Below are 18086 nucleotides of genomic sequence, written 5' to 3'. Positions count from 1 at the left end.
AATTACACTTATTGTGCATTGTAAAAATAACAAAGTCTGGAAAAAATCACTATTTTTTTTAATGCTTTTCATTTTTAGAGTAATGTTTAAAAAAAGAGTAACTGTAAATATTTACAATCATTCTGCTCTAGCCCAGCCCACCCCACATGGGATTTTCAATCTGCCACCCATTATAACAGACTCTATTTGGGACAAAGCATAATGGCTTCCAGCAATAGAGAACCCCGCGAAACCTCCAATCGATACTTACAAAACACTTTCTCTGCCCCCAGACACCTGGACTCTTGCAAATTTCAATTTGTAAAGCATTACACTAGGCAATGTAGCGCGCACACAGACACACAATATAAGTGGCACCATAGCAGCATACGGTGATATTTTCTAGGTAATGGTGCATGTCTACTTCACCATAAAAAACATATTTACATCTAAATGGCATATAATACGTGGACAAGCTGAGAATAAAAAGTTACACGTACTGTGAATCGCCATCTGAGTAACAGCTGTTCGTTTGTGGGATTCTCCAGCGATAAAACCGGTCAAATCAGCAATGAAGTCCTCTAATAAATAATAATCCACTCTCATGAGTCACTTTGTCACTTTGTTGAAGAAACATAGCTTGTTTTGAGATATTTATACAATCCATTAATGAGAAAAAGTACTTAAAACACTGTCACGACGGTCACGACGGCGCTTAGAGTCTTCCAGCTTGACTTTGCGCACATAATGCCCACTCATTGTGCAGCAACTTTGTGGATTCATGTGAAAACAACACCCCAAGGTGCCATATACCCACTTGTCAGGGATTTTATTAGCTATACATCTATGGTTTTAGATTTTGGGTCAGTGTTGACCAATCAGAATGATTGGAGAACATTTGGGGCATGTCAAGAGAAGTCACATGACACTGGTTATTATTGGCTCTGGAAAACCCATTTCACAACATGACTGGCCAAATAAGGTGTTAATCCAATTCTGAGGGTCTAATCTGTCACATGAAAGCATCGTAAGGGTGGACTGCAGCGTTACTGTGACACTATGAGACTTCAAATTTGCACTTCAAAAGTCCCGTGGGCGGGACACTACCAGTTAATAGATTAAACAATTTCAACTTTATTTACACATTTAAATACTTATTACATCTTACTCAAATAAAAATGGTCTGCAGATTAAAATTTATCTGGGTCATTCATAAATTAATGTTCAATCAATTAATTAGCTGGTCTTAAAATATCTCATAAATATGAATTATATTCAATGCAAGTAGTAACACACATTACCAAATAATTCCTTAAATAAACTTTAACTTTGTCCTACATTCATCCAAAGAATATTGTCAATTTAAATAAACATTTTACCATACCAGGGGTTAGTGAGGGTACAGCGAGGTCCTGTGAATGTGTCGAATCTTTCTGGCCAAATGATTCGCCGACAGCCTGATCACGCAAAGCCCTCACTGCATAAAAAGTGGGTTTTTCGACAGTTTCTTGCATGTAATATTGCCGCGCGCCTTGAGCTTTCGGGCTCTCAGCAGGAGGCTGAGGTGCTCCCTCAGCTCCCCCCTCTCCTCAGGTCTAGGGCAGACTCTCATATGTAAAGGAGGTTTCTGTGAGTCATACAAACGCAAATCAAGTACTCACCAGTGGTCACCAGTACTCGCCAGTGGTCTACCCCTCCCAACAGTTGTAAGCAGCATATTTTTATTTTGAGATATATATAATCAAATTTACATTATCAGCTTTTAAGTCTTTTTCCATTACAATGTGACTACACATAAATTATTATACAGCGAAACATTCAAACAAGACTAAACTCAGAAGAAATAATTCTATTTTATAAATTAGTATTATCTAGTTGGAAATATACTTTTGGATGTTTTCAGCTCTTGTCCCTTTTTCCAATAAGGCTGTGAGCTTCTGTCTGTGAGCTTCTGTCTGTGAGCCTTTGTCATGGAGTTTTTTGTGAACCCTGAACTTTAGTGGACTGAGGGAGATAAAAAAAAAGGCTATAACTTGATTTTGGTGACACCACAAGCATTATTTTCATTGAAAAGCAAACTCAGTTTTCAGTCTAATTCACTGTAACTAAAAGTCTGTCACACCATCATCCTCTTCTGTGCAGTGGCTTCAAGCTAGCATTGAACATTCAGACAACATCCCATGAACGCTGCCATAAACGTTCAGTGAATGTTCACATGCATTAATGACATTAAAGACTACCAAGGCAGATGAAATACGAAAACATACAGTAAAATGTAAAAAAAAAAAAAAACGGACAGTGGATGTGTGTCTTCCAGCTCATAGGGGGTCGTTTTGACTGTTGGGTTTTCTCTGTATTATTGTTGGGTCTTTACTCACAATACAAAGCGCCTTGAGGTGACTGTTTGTTGTGATTTGGTGCTATATAAATAATGTTGAATTGAATTGAAATGAAATGAATTGAATTCCGTGTGGCAGCTTCCTCGCCTGTGATTGGACAATACAGATCACGTGCGGGATCACGCTGAAGGTCTCGCAAGACCAAAGGAAATCAGCGCGGTCGTTCTCTTCCGTTCAAACTGAATGGCGTTCTTTGTCTACGCTGCTTTCCTGGTACGACAATGGAGGTCGTCTATATTTTCAACACCCCAGAAGCTCCTCGTGAAAGCGGGCCTCTCTACCGGCCAGCTTCAACCAGCCCCGCTGCAGACGAGAAGACACTGCTGGCTGCAATGAGTGGGTTATCTCCTGTTTTTTCACAACTGAAAGACAAGATGGCGTCTATTGTGTAGAGACTCGATGCTCTGGACTCTAACAAAGAAAAGACGGCAGCACAATCCGAAAACTGCGGTAAGACTTGGTCGTTTCTAAAACAAAAATAGTAAGAGTGGAAGAATGGTCACAGTAAGCTGACAGACGTATTGTGATTTGGTTTCATCTTATAGGAAGCAGTTCCTGCACAACTCTGAATCCAATAAAAGCCGGTATGATCCTCTGCAGAGGTAAGAATCAGAAACAAAGCAGCAGTATTCAATGTGTGGAGGAGGGAAGAACTTAAAATGTTGTTACTCTTATTTATTTTCACCTTTATTTTCCACAGACTGTGTTCGCCTCACAACGCGAGTGTGAGTGTTCCTAATGCGTGGACCGTGATATGTTTGTGTGTAAGTATCTATTGGTGTTGTTTGTGTGTTTTTTGCCTGTGTTTATGCTCTTTATTTACAATGTACAAAAATGTTTTCCAGCTTCTTGTTAAACCTACAGACGGTCCGCCGCAGCTTCCTCTACAGTCAGCCTCACGTTCTGGAAAAGGCGGCAGCCATTAAAAATCCTGCCCGGTGACGTGCAAGAAGGAAGCCGGTAAGACGTATTGGATTGTTTTGTTGGTCTGCTGTATTTGTGTAGTTAGCTTGGAAATGCAGTTTTATTTTTGGAAAATATTACTTATTGTTTTTTTTTACTTTATATAAAATCTGGCTTCTTTTGAACAACCCAAAATGTATATAAAAAGATGATGCAGTGAAGGTGAAAATAATTAACACTGAATGTTTATAGTTTTAGCAGCTGTAACATTTTGGGACCTAAAGATAAAAAGTGTATAATCAGTTTAAAGGTGCCTCAAGGGTTAATGACCAAAATCACTGAAGTACTTTTAATCAATGTTACATGTTTTCAAAGTACTTGTTCGTTTGTCTTTTATTCACAGGATGCAGGAGTTGGTACTTTGTCACATAACCATTGTTTCTGATGACAAAGATGGGCTGATTAAATTTTTTTTTTTTTTTTTTGCACTCAGGGTCTTATCTGCTATGTGTGCATTCAAAGTCAAGAGACTCAAACTTTCAGTGTAGTTTCCTGATTTTTCACAATATTTCATACAGTTTCATAATGACTTCATGTGTGCTCTGTGTCAACAGCTGCTGGAGGCGAGTGTCCTGGCAGTGAAGGAGGTTGCCTTCTTGGATAGTGTCACCACTGACCTCATGTTGGATGAGGAGGATGGCATCTCAGAGGGCGTATCAGGCTGGATTAAGACCCCCAAGCTTCCCCAGCCAGGAGCTCAGTGACCTTTGAGCCAAACTGCAAGAAAGACTAGAAGCTCACACTAAATACAACACTGTGCACCATAAGTGTTTGTATGCTGGACCATGCTCTGAGAGAAAGCCACCACCACATGGCCCAGAAGTAGCAAAGCATTATATGTCATAATGTTTTTGTTTTCTTTATATATATATATATATATATATATATATATATATATATATATATATATATATATATATATATATATATATATATATATATATGGATTATATGATGTGTGTATGTGCACATTGCTTTGTAAATAAAAAAAAGAAATTCAAACTTGTGCGTCACAATTTGTTTCTCTTAATTGAATTCCCTTTAGTTGAGGTTATTAGCATGGCATGAATACAACATAACATACAAGGTATATCACAGAAATAATAATTAAAAATAATTTTTATTACTGGGTTATTATTTATTAGGGAGGGGCTTACCCAGGCCAGTCTTTATAAAGGCCAATGGGGGACAGATCTACCAGCCAATTACATGTGAGTGCTGAATTGTGATGGCATTTCTTTTCATCCAATGACAGAGAAGCCACGTGGGTCTGTTGCCGCTGCTTCGGCTTGCAGCGCTGCTATTCATATGTAAAGTAGTCAACGACTGCCGGCTCCCCCGTACCTTTACCCCCCGCTTCTTCTGGTGGTACATAAACGACCATATCCGTCTCAGGCAAACGAAAATGAGCATCCCCATTTGCCACAGTTAAGCTGCAGTTCCAAGTTCATTTTACACTTTTATGCGATCGTTGTTTTATTGTCTATTATAAAAAAATTAATTATTTATTTTATATCTTACAATGTCCCTGTCTTAAGTGAAATGAACCTGAGTGTCCTTCTTATTTTGGTGAATTGGTATCTGCTGAAGGTATATTTCCCTGGGTGAAATTCCCAGGGTGGCGTTGTCAGTCTTTGCAGGTGACTCAAATTTTAATAGGCAGATTTTCTTTTAACGTCACCTGAGTATTATGTACTATATTTGACGTGAGATACAGATAGATCCACCCTATCATCGCCACACAAGTATTAGGTGCAGTGGCAAATGAGCAAGTGGATTAATGGATGAGTAGGTTGATAACCTTTGAACAGATAACAGACATATAAATTAAACAACAAATGATAACAAATTCACTGCACCCTGAAAAAGATTTCTTTTTTAAACTGCGTGATTCATAAAGGCTCCTCCGTGAATCACCACCTTATCGTGGTGGAGGGGTTTGTGTGTCCCAGTGATCCCAGGAGCTATGTTGCCCGGGGGCTTGTTCCCCTGGTAGGGTCTCCCATGGCAAACTGGTTCTGGGTGAGGGTCCAGACAAAGAGTGGTTCAGAAGATCCCTATGTTTGTAACAGCAAGGGAACAGTTTACCCTGCCCGGGATAGGGTTACCGGGGCCCCACCCTGGAGCCAGGCCTGGGGAGGGAGCTCTAGGGAGAGCGTCTGGTGGCCGGGCATTAGCCCGTGGTGCTCGGCCGGACGCAGCCCGAAGAGGTTACATGGGCCCACCCGCCTGTAGGCCCACCACCCGCAGGAGGTGTCGTACGGGTCGGGTGCAATGTGTCGGGCGGTGGCCAAGGTTGGAGGCCCTGGCGGACCAATCCCCGGCTATCGAGACTGGCTATTGGGACATGGAATGTCACCTCTCTGGTGGGGAAGGAGCCTGAGCTAGTGCGTGAGGTTGAGAGCTACCAGCTAGATATAGCTGGTATCACCTGGGCTCACCTCAACGTATGGCCTGGGCTCTGGAACCAGTCTTCTGGAGAAGGGCTAGACTCTGTTCAAGTCTGGAGTTGCCCTCGGTGAGAGGCAGCGAGCTGGGTTGGGTATTCTTGTATCCTCCCGGCTTGCTGCCTGTACGTCGGAGTTTTCACCAGTGGACGAGAGGGTAGTTTCCCTGCGCCGTCGGGCTGGGGAACGGGTCCTGACTGTTGCTTGCGTTTATGCGCCAAATGACAGTTCAGAGTACCCACCCTTTTTGGAGTCGCTGGGTGGGGTGCTGGAGAGTGCTCTGCTGGGAGACTTCAACACTCATGTGGGCAATGACGGTGAGACCTGGAGAGGCGTGATTGGGAGGAACGGCCTGCCCGATCTGAACCTGAATGGTGTTTTGTTGTTGGACTTCTGTGCAAACCACAGTTTGTCCATAACGAACACCATGTTCGAACATAAGGATGTCCATAAATGCCCATGGCACCAGGACACCCTAGGTCGCAGGTTGATGATTGATTTTGTAATCGTATCATCAGATCTGCGGCCATATGTTCTGGACACTTGGGTGAAGAGAGGAGCTGAGCTGTCAACTGATCACCACCTGGTGGTGAGTTGGATCAGGTGGCGGGGGAAGATGCTGGACAGACCTGGTGCACCTAAACGTATTGTGAGGGTGTGCTGGGAACGCCTGGCAGAAGCCCCAGTCCGGGAGATCTTCAACTCCCACCTCCGGCAGAACTTCGACAACATTCCGAAGGAGGCTGAGGACATTGACTCCGAATGGACCATGTTCCGCACCTCCATTGTTGAGGCTGCTGCTCAGAGCTGTGGCTGCAAGGTGGTTGGTGCCTGCCGTGGTGGTAACCCCCGAACCAGATGGTGGTCACCAGAGGTGAAGGGAGCCATCAAGCTGAAGAAAGAGTCCTATCGGGCTTGGTTAGCCTGTGGGACTCCGGAGGCAGCTGACAGGTATCGGCAAGCCAAGCGGAATGCAGCTCGGGCAGTGGCCGAAGCAAAAACTCGGGTGTGGGAGGAGTTCAGTGAGGCTATGGAAAAGACTTTCGGATGGCATCGAACCGATTCTGGCAAACCGTCAGGCGACTCAGGAGGGAAAACAGTGCTCCACTCACACGGTTTATAGTGCAGGTGGGGTGCTGCTGACTTCAACTGAGGCTATAGTCGGACGGTGGAAGGAATACTTCCTCCTGAATCCCACTGACACGCCTTCTGTAGTGGAAGCAGAGTCTGGGGACGAGGGAAATGACTTGAACATCACTGGGGGTGAGGTCACTGAGGTAGTTAAACAACTCCTTGGTAGCAGGGCCCCTGGGGTGGATGAGATTTGCCCTGAGTTCCTGAAGGCTCTGGATGTTGTAGGGCTGTCTTGGTTGACACGCCTCTGCAACATCGCATGGAGATCTGGGGCAGTGCCATTGGATTGGCAGACCAGGGTGGTGGTCCCCATCTTTAAGAAGGGAGATCGGAGGGTGTGCTCCAACTTTCGGTGGATCACACTCCTAAGCCTCCCCGGAAAGGTCTATGCCAGGGTGCTGGAAAGGAGGGTCCATCCATTAGTCAAACCTTGGATTCAGGAGGAACAATGCGGTTTTCGTCCTGGTCACGGAACGCTGGACCAGCTCTTTATCCTCTCAAGGATATTCGAGTGTCCGTGGGAGTTTGCCCAACCAGTCTACATGTGCTTTGTGGACTTGGAGAAGGCAGTCGACCGTGTCCCTCGGGGTATCCTTTGGGAGGTCCTGCTGGAGTACGAGGTGTCTGGCCGTTGTTGCAGGCCATTCAATCTCTGTACAACCGCAGTGAGAGCTTGGTCCGTATAGCCGGTAATAAGTCGAATTCGTTTCCTGTGGGTGTTGGACTCCGTCTGGGCTGCCCTTTGTCACCGATTCTGTTCATAATTTTTATGGACAGAATTTCTAGGCGTAGCCAGGTGGCGGAAGGCTTCATCCTTGGTGGCCTCAGAGTCTCATCTCTGCTCTTTGCAGATGATGCGGTCCTGTTGGCTTCATCAGGGGGTGGCCTCCAGCTCACAGTGGAATGGTTCGCATCCGAGTGTGTAGCGGCCGGCATGAGAATCAGCACCTCAAAGTCTGAGGCCACGTTCCTACCCTCACCTATAGTCACGAGCTTTAGGTAGTGACCGAAAGAATAAGATTGCGAATACAAGCGGCAGAAATGAGTTTCCTTCGAAGGGTGGCTGGCCTCTCCCTTAGAGATAAGGTGAGGAATGCAGCCATCCGGGAGGGGCTCAGAGTAGAGCCGCTGCTCCTCCACATCAAAAGGAGCCAGTTGAGGTGGCATCTGATTAGAATGTCTCCTGGCCGCCTCTTGGGTGAGGTGTTCCGGGCATGTCCCATCGGGAGGAGACCCCGTGGTAGACCCAGGACACGCTGGAGAGATTATATCTCTCGGCTGGCCTGGGAACGCCTTGGGGTCCCTCCAGATGAGCTGGAGGAGGTGGCTGGGGAGAGGGAAGCCTGGGCTTCTCTGCTTAGGCTCCTGCCCCTGCGACCCAGTCTCGGATAAGCGGAAGAGGATGGATGGATGGATGGATGATTCATAAAGGCATTACTTTTTGTAAGATGAACATTTATTTATATAAGCATTTTTTCTTAAGTCATATGGTCAAGAAAACAATTTTAACTTTATTTACACATTTAAATATTTATTGCATCTTACGCAAATAAAAAATGCTCTGCAGATTAAAATTTATCTGGGTCATTCATGAATTAATGTTTAATCAATTAATGAGCTAGTCTTAAAATATCTCATAAATATGCGTTATATTCGGTGCATGTAGTAGCACACGTTACCAAATATTCCTTAAATAAACTTTAACTTTGTCCTACAGTCATCCAAAGAATATTGTCAATTTAAATGAACATTTTACCATACCAGTGGTGTCTAGGAGCTGTGAGCTGCAGGTCTTTATCCATGGTGTGAATGAAACGGTGAGCTGCACGGGTGAATGGAATTATCTACTGAGAGCTACTGAGAGAGGCAGGGAATGGAGTAACAGGAGCGCTTGCTTCAGTGTGAGGTGCACTGCAGCCGGGTGGGCAGTAAACCCATTTTGAATCTTATCCTTGTTTATCTTGACAATATCATTCACTTACTCCGATTCGGTGTGATGTGCAGCGCTCAAGGGTGACACGATGAAACCCTGTGTCTTCCAGATACAGCAACTCTTTCTGCAGTAAAAAATCTAGTTGTTAACCCAAATACAATTTATTCTGTTAGTTATAAGACTGTTTTCTCAGCTCTTACATTTTCTGTTTGCCATACTTCTGCCTCTCTTTGCTGAAAATTTCATTCAAATACTGATTTAAAGTCAGAGCAAATATGCTAACTTTTCTGCATGTAATGCACTTTGAGGTCACCGTTTTCAAAACAGTGCATGCTAATGGAGTAGTTAAACGGGTGTAACTTCATTATTATTTGTGCTATTAGTGTGGTTTTGGTATCAAAATGTAATTTTTTCCATGCTCTTTCTATCTGCATGAATTTCAGATGTAACTGGAAATAATGAAAAAATTTACCTACATACCTACTCTTTGGTTTGGTAGCCAGCTAATTAATGCTATTGTTAGCTAGCGAATGCTAATAGTTGTAGCAGTAATTAAAACATATTAACAGACATACTTGCTTAATAACTTACCTTATTATTTGTCAAAAGAATGAAAAGAATGGCGCAAACATCGAGTCAGCAGAGTACCCTCAATGCTCCAGTCTGTTAGCTAGACTGTTGAGTTGCTGAGCAGGGGAGACTAACCTGCACGTGCTCACTTCTTCTTCTTTGAATGCGCAGTGGGAGTGACGCTGGCTACTTATTGTTGCTAGTAAGCTTAACTCTAAATTAAGTAATGTTCACTCTAAACACTAAGTATTTTGCACTTTTCATAATGGCAGTAAATGTTACTTCATGAATACAGGTCATAAGAGCATATTTTTGATAACCTAGTAAAGTTAACTAATGTATGTAAGTCAGGGTAGCTATTTTACAGCGTAGTGCATATTTTTTTAAAACCATAGTAGTCCCATAGTTACTATGAACTGCTATATGTAATTGTAGTTACCATGAGGTACTGAAGGAATATTCATGACATATGCCACATGTATACCTTATGCACATTTACTTGCCTGAGAAACTGAGAGGGACCTGGCTGCAGGCAAGTGGGCGCCGCCATACCTCAACTCTATTTCGTAACTCCACAGGAAGTTGGTCTTCTTCATGAGTTTATCACTGGGAAATTGCCGGAGTCACTTACTGAGCCAAATTCCAGTCCAGTAAGGAATGCACCTCTTAGCTCATTGCCAACCGCTATTAAAACCACAAGAAGAAAACGACCTGCTGCTGGAAATAATCTCTTGTCCTCAGTCAGGTCACACTTGAAAGAATGCCCACTCTTAAAATGCACTTTTAAAAGGTAAGAAGAAGTAACTGACAAATTATCACGTTATGTTCACTAAGGTGTACTTCTGTGTTATCTGACCATGTAGTTTATTGTATAACGTCTGTTACATAATTAGCCAATTAGCCTTGCTAGGGACAGAAGCACAGAAGACAGGTGTTCGGATTAGTGCCGATTTTGTAACACGTGTTGTCACCCATTTTAAAATAAAACGGGTATAAATCTGTATTGGTTTCAATAGTTTTGTTTTATGTATTTCATGCCTCAGAGTGAATATGAGTAGTAATTTTACACACTAAGATATATTTTAATCTGGATTTTGGTTTTGATATTAGCATTCAAGTGTATTGTAACATAAAAGACATTGAACATAAAGATGATTCTGTAGGGAAATGCATTTGCTCAAAACAAATGTTTCATAAATATAACAGCGTAGAAATCGAGAGCTACGCCCCCGCTGCCCTGTCTCATCTTTTTATTTAGCTGCATTTCATCATATTTATTTGCCAACATGGTCCCTGCAGATACCGTTGCATTTTTAGTTTTCAATACATGAAAGGTGGATGCATGGATCGTTTTAATGCCGACCTTTTGCTGGGATTGCATGGATGTCAATTATGTCCCAGATTCACAACAAGGAGAGCACAGGACTGCTGTGGGTTTAAAAGTTAACTAAACTGAATTTTGGACTTGTCAGTGTTTTTGAGATGATATAAGATGCCTCATATACACAGGCAGCCACAACACAGTCCAATGATAACTTTTGGGCAGTGTGTCTAATTTCAAACAGAAAATGTCTTTTACGTTGCAGACTCTTATACCCAGATCAAACACCGGAATGGGTCCAGTGTCATGTGTGCAAAGGCTGGCTGCATACAGACTGTGCAGGAGCATCTGAGAGAGGAGTTAACTGTGGAAGCAGAGATTCAAATGAAAACACGAGGTACTATGGTATTTACTAGTTAAATATGTATATGAAGTATAACACAAAGAGGATACAGATAAACTCAAACATTTGACTGACATACTTGCATTTACTTATACCTACATTTCTTCAAGAATTGCTTAGCAGTTTAAACATTTTGGGGGAAAAAATGCCAGCTTGGAGCAAAAAATTAAACCTCAATATGGGCTGTTCTCTTAGGTAGTGTCGAAAATTGTGATTGTTTAAAACTGGAGGCTGTAAAGAGTAACAGTTTTGTTTTTGTGCTTGCTTGGCTGCAAAACAAATGTCTGTTTAGAGACTATGAAAGTGAAGTTGTGAGTGCCACAAGGCATGACTGGATTATTTATTTTTCAGGTCATCATCAGGTTCTTGGCAATGCAAGTTCTGACCCGGCTACAGGTGGAGGTGGTGATGGCCAGCGGGAAACAGTTTTAACTGTTGTTTGTTGTGGTTTCTTGTTCATTCTTTAAATTGTTTGTTTGTATGTTATGTGATCATAAATAAACATTTAGAATGAAACAACACTTGTCAAACTATTTATCAATCAGCAAGAACAGGATACAGTAAGTAACAGCTGTGGTTCAGAGTCAAGGAGATGGATACTGTGGATTAGTGTACATTACCATGTGATTGTTATCCTTGTTCTGTTTTTGGCTGACAGAGGCTAAGTGCTATGGTGTTTGGCATCAGCTTTTCACAAGATCAGGTAATTTTTGCTGTTTTTACATTGGAGGTTAAAGGGGTCTGAAGTGTGAAATACTATTTGTTACTTTGCAAGTGTGAGACACACTATACTGCCAAATGCCTTCACTCACATATGAACCTGAGTAACATCCCATTCTCAATAGGATGTTGTTATGATGTTGATCCACCCTTTGCAGCTATAACAGCTTCAACTCTTCTGGGAAGGCTTTCCACAAGGTTTAGGAGAGTTCATGAAAATGTCTGACCATTCTTCCAGAAGCACATTTGTGAGGTCAGACACTGATGTTGGAGAGAAGGCCTGGCTCACAGTCTCTGCTCTAATTCATCCCAAAGGTGTTTTAGTGTTGGAGTTCACTGAGCTCCTGAGAGCGTCCCCTTTGAGGGGTGAGTGAATACTTTAGCAACAATGTATGTGAGGAAAAACTGTCTGCAGAAAACATAATATAGACAGTGGCAGTGGGTCATGCCCAACTCAATACAGAAAATACTTTTTGAAATGACTAATAGGGAAGGAAGATGTGTTTTGGAGGACAAGTGTAAAGAGCTGGATAAAATACATTTACATGCATATTTGAGGGTTGTTATCTTGGCTGGGGTCTATGACAGGATGAATCAACAGTCAAAATATGGGATGGAAAGACAGGCAGGGCTTTATTTTGTGCCACAATGTGTGGAGAATTTTTAATATTTAAGAGTCAAGAGCTATAAGAAATAAGAGAGACAAGCTGGCAGTATTAGGAGAATGTGGGACAAGTGGAAAGAGCAACTGCCACTACTCTATAAACCAGGCCCTAATGAAATAGCAAAGAAAGAGCGGCTAGTGGCATTCAGAGGTCAGTGCCCATTCAAGCAATATATGTCTTCCAAATGAGCTCAAAAAGTAATAAATTAATGAATGTTCATTTCAGGCTAAAAAAAAGAAGTGCTTAAACAAACTGTATTTTCAAAAATCCAATCATTGTATGGCTCATTTGTCTGGATTTTAAGTCACAGGGTCAATTCGACCCTGAACAAAAGAGGTGTCTCATGTTAATTTATAAAAATCACTCCATAGGAAAAAAAAATAAAATTATGTCATGTACATGCTCACTGAACTGAGCGGCAAAGAACACCACTGCACTAAATATTGATTGAAATGGTCAGTAATGAAATTAATAATCAGACCCAAATAATATTTATTGGAAATGTTTGATTTCTGACACTTTTGGATAAATAAAACTGGCCCTAGATCAAAGTGACTCAGCAACTCATTACTGAGAATTTATTGAGAAAGGACCTGAAAATGTAAATTAACGAATTGTAAAAATAAAATAAAGCTGACGGATTGTTTTAAACCAGCTGGCTACATCACGAAGAAGATCCACTTCCACCATAAAGGTCACATGACTTCCGGTTTAGAACAATAACTTCCTGTGGAGGTCCAGAATAGAGTTGAGGTATGGCGGTGCCCTTTTGCCTGCAGCCAGGTACTCTTGGAGAAATTTGACAGCTTACAACCACAGATGCCTCCGTTTTCTCTCAAACATCCACGATCCTGTGGGATTCGGTACAACATCAGTCCGCTTTTGGCAGAGTAGAAATTCTGACAGCCAAACACGCAACAGCCAGATATTTTGATGCTGATATCGCTTTTAAATCATGTTTAAATGCTGTGAAGATTCGTTGTTCTTATTGATTTGAATGGAGTAGCAGTTCACTTCCGTTGCCAAAATGCGGGTGCATCCTTTGATGATGTAGGCTGTAAAAGGGTCAGCAGGACTGCTGTACATCAAATGACCAGCAGATGTCAGCACTCTAGTGATGGGTCGGTCACGAGCGATCCGGCTCTAAGAGCCGGCTCTTTAACGTGAATGACGGGAGCCGGCTCCTGATAGTGAGCCGTTTCTTTTTTCTTTTTGTTCATTTGATTTTTTTTTTTTTTTTTGTGGAAGTCTCACGTGATTGGCTAAGTTGAATGGTAGCATATGAGTGTCTACACAGAGCGGGAGGAGAAGGGGCACGGACACACTGCACAGTGAGTTCCTTTGATCAGCGACTCGGCGGTGATACGCTACGTCTTACGTACGTCGATCCGATACCAAGTAAACGCAGGGCCAGTACCGCCAATATCGATACCGATACCGATACTTTTTTTCATATTTAAGCTTCATAGATCCAAAAGACGTAGGATAGAATTTCGCCAAATATTGTACATGACAACAAAATACTTTACTATCACGATCAACATTTTTGTTTAGAAACAATGGAACAGTAACAAAACAAAGTTTGCCTTAACATTAGGAAAATAAATCTTTTTTGAGGTAGAAAAGGAGAAACCACAATACAAAAATAAAATAAAAATTCTCCCCTCACTAGACATCTTTTCTAGTTCCTTCTTTCTTTGTTTCTTTTTTCAAATAGAATTGTTCTTAGGACAAACAATAAAAAATAGAGAATTTTCTTCCTTTCAGTGCAATTCTATTTTTTCTTAAACAGAGCGTAAAAAAAAAAATCACTCAACACAACTTAAAACAAAATCTCCTGAGGTAGAGGGCTGACAAACCACAATACAACAAAATGAACACACCACAACAAATACTGTCAACAGTTTCAGACTTATTCGGTTTTTCAAGTCGAACAATACAATAAAATAGTACAAAAATAAGGAATTTCTTCCCTTCAGTGCACTTCTCTACATTTTCCTTAAATAAAGAGTGTAAAGCAAGTCTGAGTTGTACCATATTTAGTATATTTGTTTCAATTTCAGAAAATCATTAATCTAATGTTTTTGGGTTTGTTTTTTTTAACCTCTGTTATGTTTACCGTCTCTATAAATTTCATACTTGTATGGCTGTGTAAATATTTCTTAGAGTTAAATTGTTCTGTTCATAATGTCTTTTCTAGTCCACCTCTTATGATATTATATCTTTCAATCCTTATGTAATTTTGTTTGCACTGTGTGTTATGGAGGTGTCACGGAAGGCCGCTGTGCAGGCAGGAAGGAGGACCCCAATATGCAGACTCGGGACAGGTGTAGAACTCTCACACACGTTTATTCTCACAAAGTACAAAAAGGTAATCATGAGCTCTCCCCGGACAAACACCAGACGGGGGAGAGACGCGGAACTGACTAGACTTCACTATATTTTTTATTTTATTTTTATTTAACCTTTATTTATACAGGTAGTCCCTTTGAGACTCAGTGTCTCATTTGCAAGAGAGACCTGTTTCCAAACATACTAAATTTACAATAATAAAATAATTCAATAAATATAGACTAATATGACTAGGTACAGGACAGCAGACAACAACCATCAATGATGCCACAACAAGCATGTAAAACACAAGACTTAAATACACAGAAGGTAATGAACAAATGGAAAACAGCTGGGAGGGAAGTACAAGACATAAACTAAACCCAAAGCACACAGACCAAGAACCTACCAAAATAAAACAGGAAGTAACTTGACACCCAGACTAAACACCTAAGGACAGCACATCAGCACCGGAAGACATAAACCATAATAAAACAGAACTATACATGAACATAAAACACTGGGCCGCCGGCCCAGGACCATGACACTGTGTGCATTTGCCTGTTCCTTTAATTCTATAAAATTCCCTGTTGTGGGATAATTAAAGCTTTATCTAATGTTATCTTACATAACACTTTGCAATGGAATAAATGTACTAGGTTATTTCAGTGTTTTAATTATATATATATTTTTTGAGTTGGCTCCAATAACATATGACTTAAGTAACATGCACTTTGAAAGTTAATATGAACTGATGCTGAAGATGACCACTCTTATCTACCTGGATATTCTCTGCTGCTAGACTGAAAGGCCTCTGCCAGTGATGTCTGTCTCTGAGTCGAGGGTCTGGGTCTGTCGGGGCCAGGGAATGGGGGATGTCTCTCCTCTCTGTTTCTGCAGCTCCGTGTTTTCTGCTGCGTGGTTTTTCATGTGCTTGTAGAGGTTTGTTGTGTTTCCACTGTATTTAACAGCCCTGTTGCAAACTATACAGCTTGCTGTGGTTTCAGTTTTTGCAATAAAATAAAGCCAAATGGCGCTTCTCTTCCTCTCAGACATTTCGATACTCCAGTGGTGTCTCTCTCCGTACTGTGACTTATCGAGGAGAGCGCTGAGTGGGCCGGCCAGGCTGAGCCTACCTGCATGGCTGTTTGGCGCCGCTGAGCCACGTGACGGTGCAACAACAAAAGACGAGGGTGGGGGGCAGGGGGGAGGGTGTGCTGCTCTGTGCTGTGTGACACAGCACAGAGATACTCTTACAGAGAGTAGACTTTGATGAATCCGCCTGCGCAGCATTCAGTGCGTGCGGGAGAGAAAAAAAGCTTGAGTATCGATCTTTTTACACGAGTATTGCTCAATATCAATACCAGCGTTGGTATCGATATTATCGATATTAGGGTCGATCCGCCCACCTCTACAGCTAACGTGGGTCGAATCGGATCGGATTGCATTTTCTATTTCTTTCCGATATCCAATCCAGTAATTTAGGCCAGGATCGGACCGTTACTGAATATCGGATTGGTGCATCCCTAATAAAGAGATCTTTAGAATATTTGTGAGCATTTTGATGTCCTGACTTAGTTTGTGTAAATTTAATTATTGACCCACAAGACCTGCAGTTCATGGTATTTTGTTTAATTGACAGGGAAAAATTGGAACTTTCTTCACTGGACTTTTTCCACAGGTACCTGAGACATTATGAGCCTTTCACAGGAAACTAACCAGGATGACGGCCAGATGTGAACAGCTGTGTCTAAAGAGGTGCAGGGATGCATCTCCAGGGACGAGTGCTGACTACTGTGGTTTGAACATCCATGGCTTTGGTGAATATGAGCAGGCTGTGCTGAAGGCTGTGCTGAAGGCTGCATATATAACTATGACCTGTGCACTGATCAGTGATCATTTCTTTATGTTTGCAGTAAGATTTTCATCATGGAACTGGATTTGATCCTGAAGGGATGCAATCCACATTTTTTTAATGAATTTGGACAAATTATTAGATAGTGACTGTTTCATGTTACTGTTTGTCATGTGTGCCAATTTATATGCAGAATTTACTTTGGACTGATTAAATTTAAATGCTAATCCACTTCACTAAACAACACTGACACACAAAAGACTAATGCTTGTTTTCGTTTTGTTTTTAATGCCATAATAAAATATAGAAAGTAGGTACACCCATTATAAATATGACATTATTAAACCCTGTTTAAATTTGTTGCTAAATTTACAATCACAGTAGTATAAGATTAGTTTTCACAAAAATCCTCTTCTGGCTCTTAACGTCAATGCAGTCCTGGCTGAACACCCGAGGTCAGGCTGCTGACGTTGACCTCAGAAATGTCTGAGCTCAAAAGGGGGATTGAAGGAATATACTCATGGTATATATTTGCCCTTACCATGTGTACTTTTATTTGCCTGAGAAATTTGTCTTAGACTGGAAAATAAACATAACTGATTAAACAGATTGTCAATAACAGAAGTAAGTACTCCGTCTCGGCAATGGTCACTACACAGTGGTAGAATGGAGGCTCCGAGGTCATCTGAACACCCAGCTGTTGAAATTCTGTTTTCCACATTTTGTTTTGTATAATGATGCAACCAAGATTGATAAGCTGTGACTATATGAAACTGTGAGCTGAAGAAGAGTGTGAGTACTTCATGTCATATCCAGTACCACACTGGGCATAGCGTGACCCAGATTAATCAGATTAATTCGATAAACAAACACAGAAACCTTAAAGGCTTTTAAAGTAGCAGATCATATTTTTTTCCAATTTATTTCAACTTTCCCTCTTGACCCCACCATTGTATCATAAAGACAGACACCATATTAATTATTTCAGGATTTATTTATTGCCATCATACAATTCATTCATTTATTCTGTTCAAGGCTTCACACACCAAAGCCACTTTGTGATTATAATCACCTGTTTTACTGCCCACTTGGTGGCGCATTTTTGACCCGTGGGTTCAAAAAAGTTCCTTACGACGCCGGACCTTTCTGTCCACTCCGCCGCAAGCTCTGCTCCAACTGGCCTCCACAGTCCGCCGCCCGTCGGCTCATCTCCGCCTCTTTAACACACAGTGTTGGAAAGAAGGCTGACAGAACGAACCCACGGATACAAAAACACCACAGCGCCACGGCTGTAACACACACACACACACACACACACACCTCCAGTATGTGGAGAGGGGAGGAGCAAATGTGATCAGGTGATTGA

The sequence above is a fragment of the Archocentrus centrarchus genome, chromosome 20 (assembly GCF_007364275.1).
Source record: "Archocentrus centrarchus isolate MPI-CPG fArcCen1 chromosome 20, fArcCen1, whole genome shotgun sequence".
Classification (NCBI taxonomy): domain Eukaryota; kingdom Metazoa; phylum Chordata; class Actinopteri; order Cichliformes; family Cichlidae; genus Archocentrus; species Archocentrus centrarchus.
Note: the sequence above shows the minus strand (reverse complement) of the source record.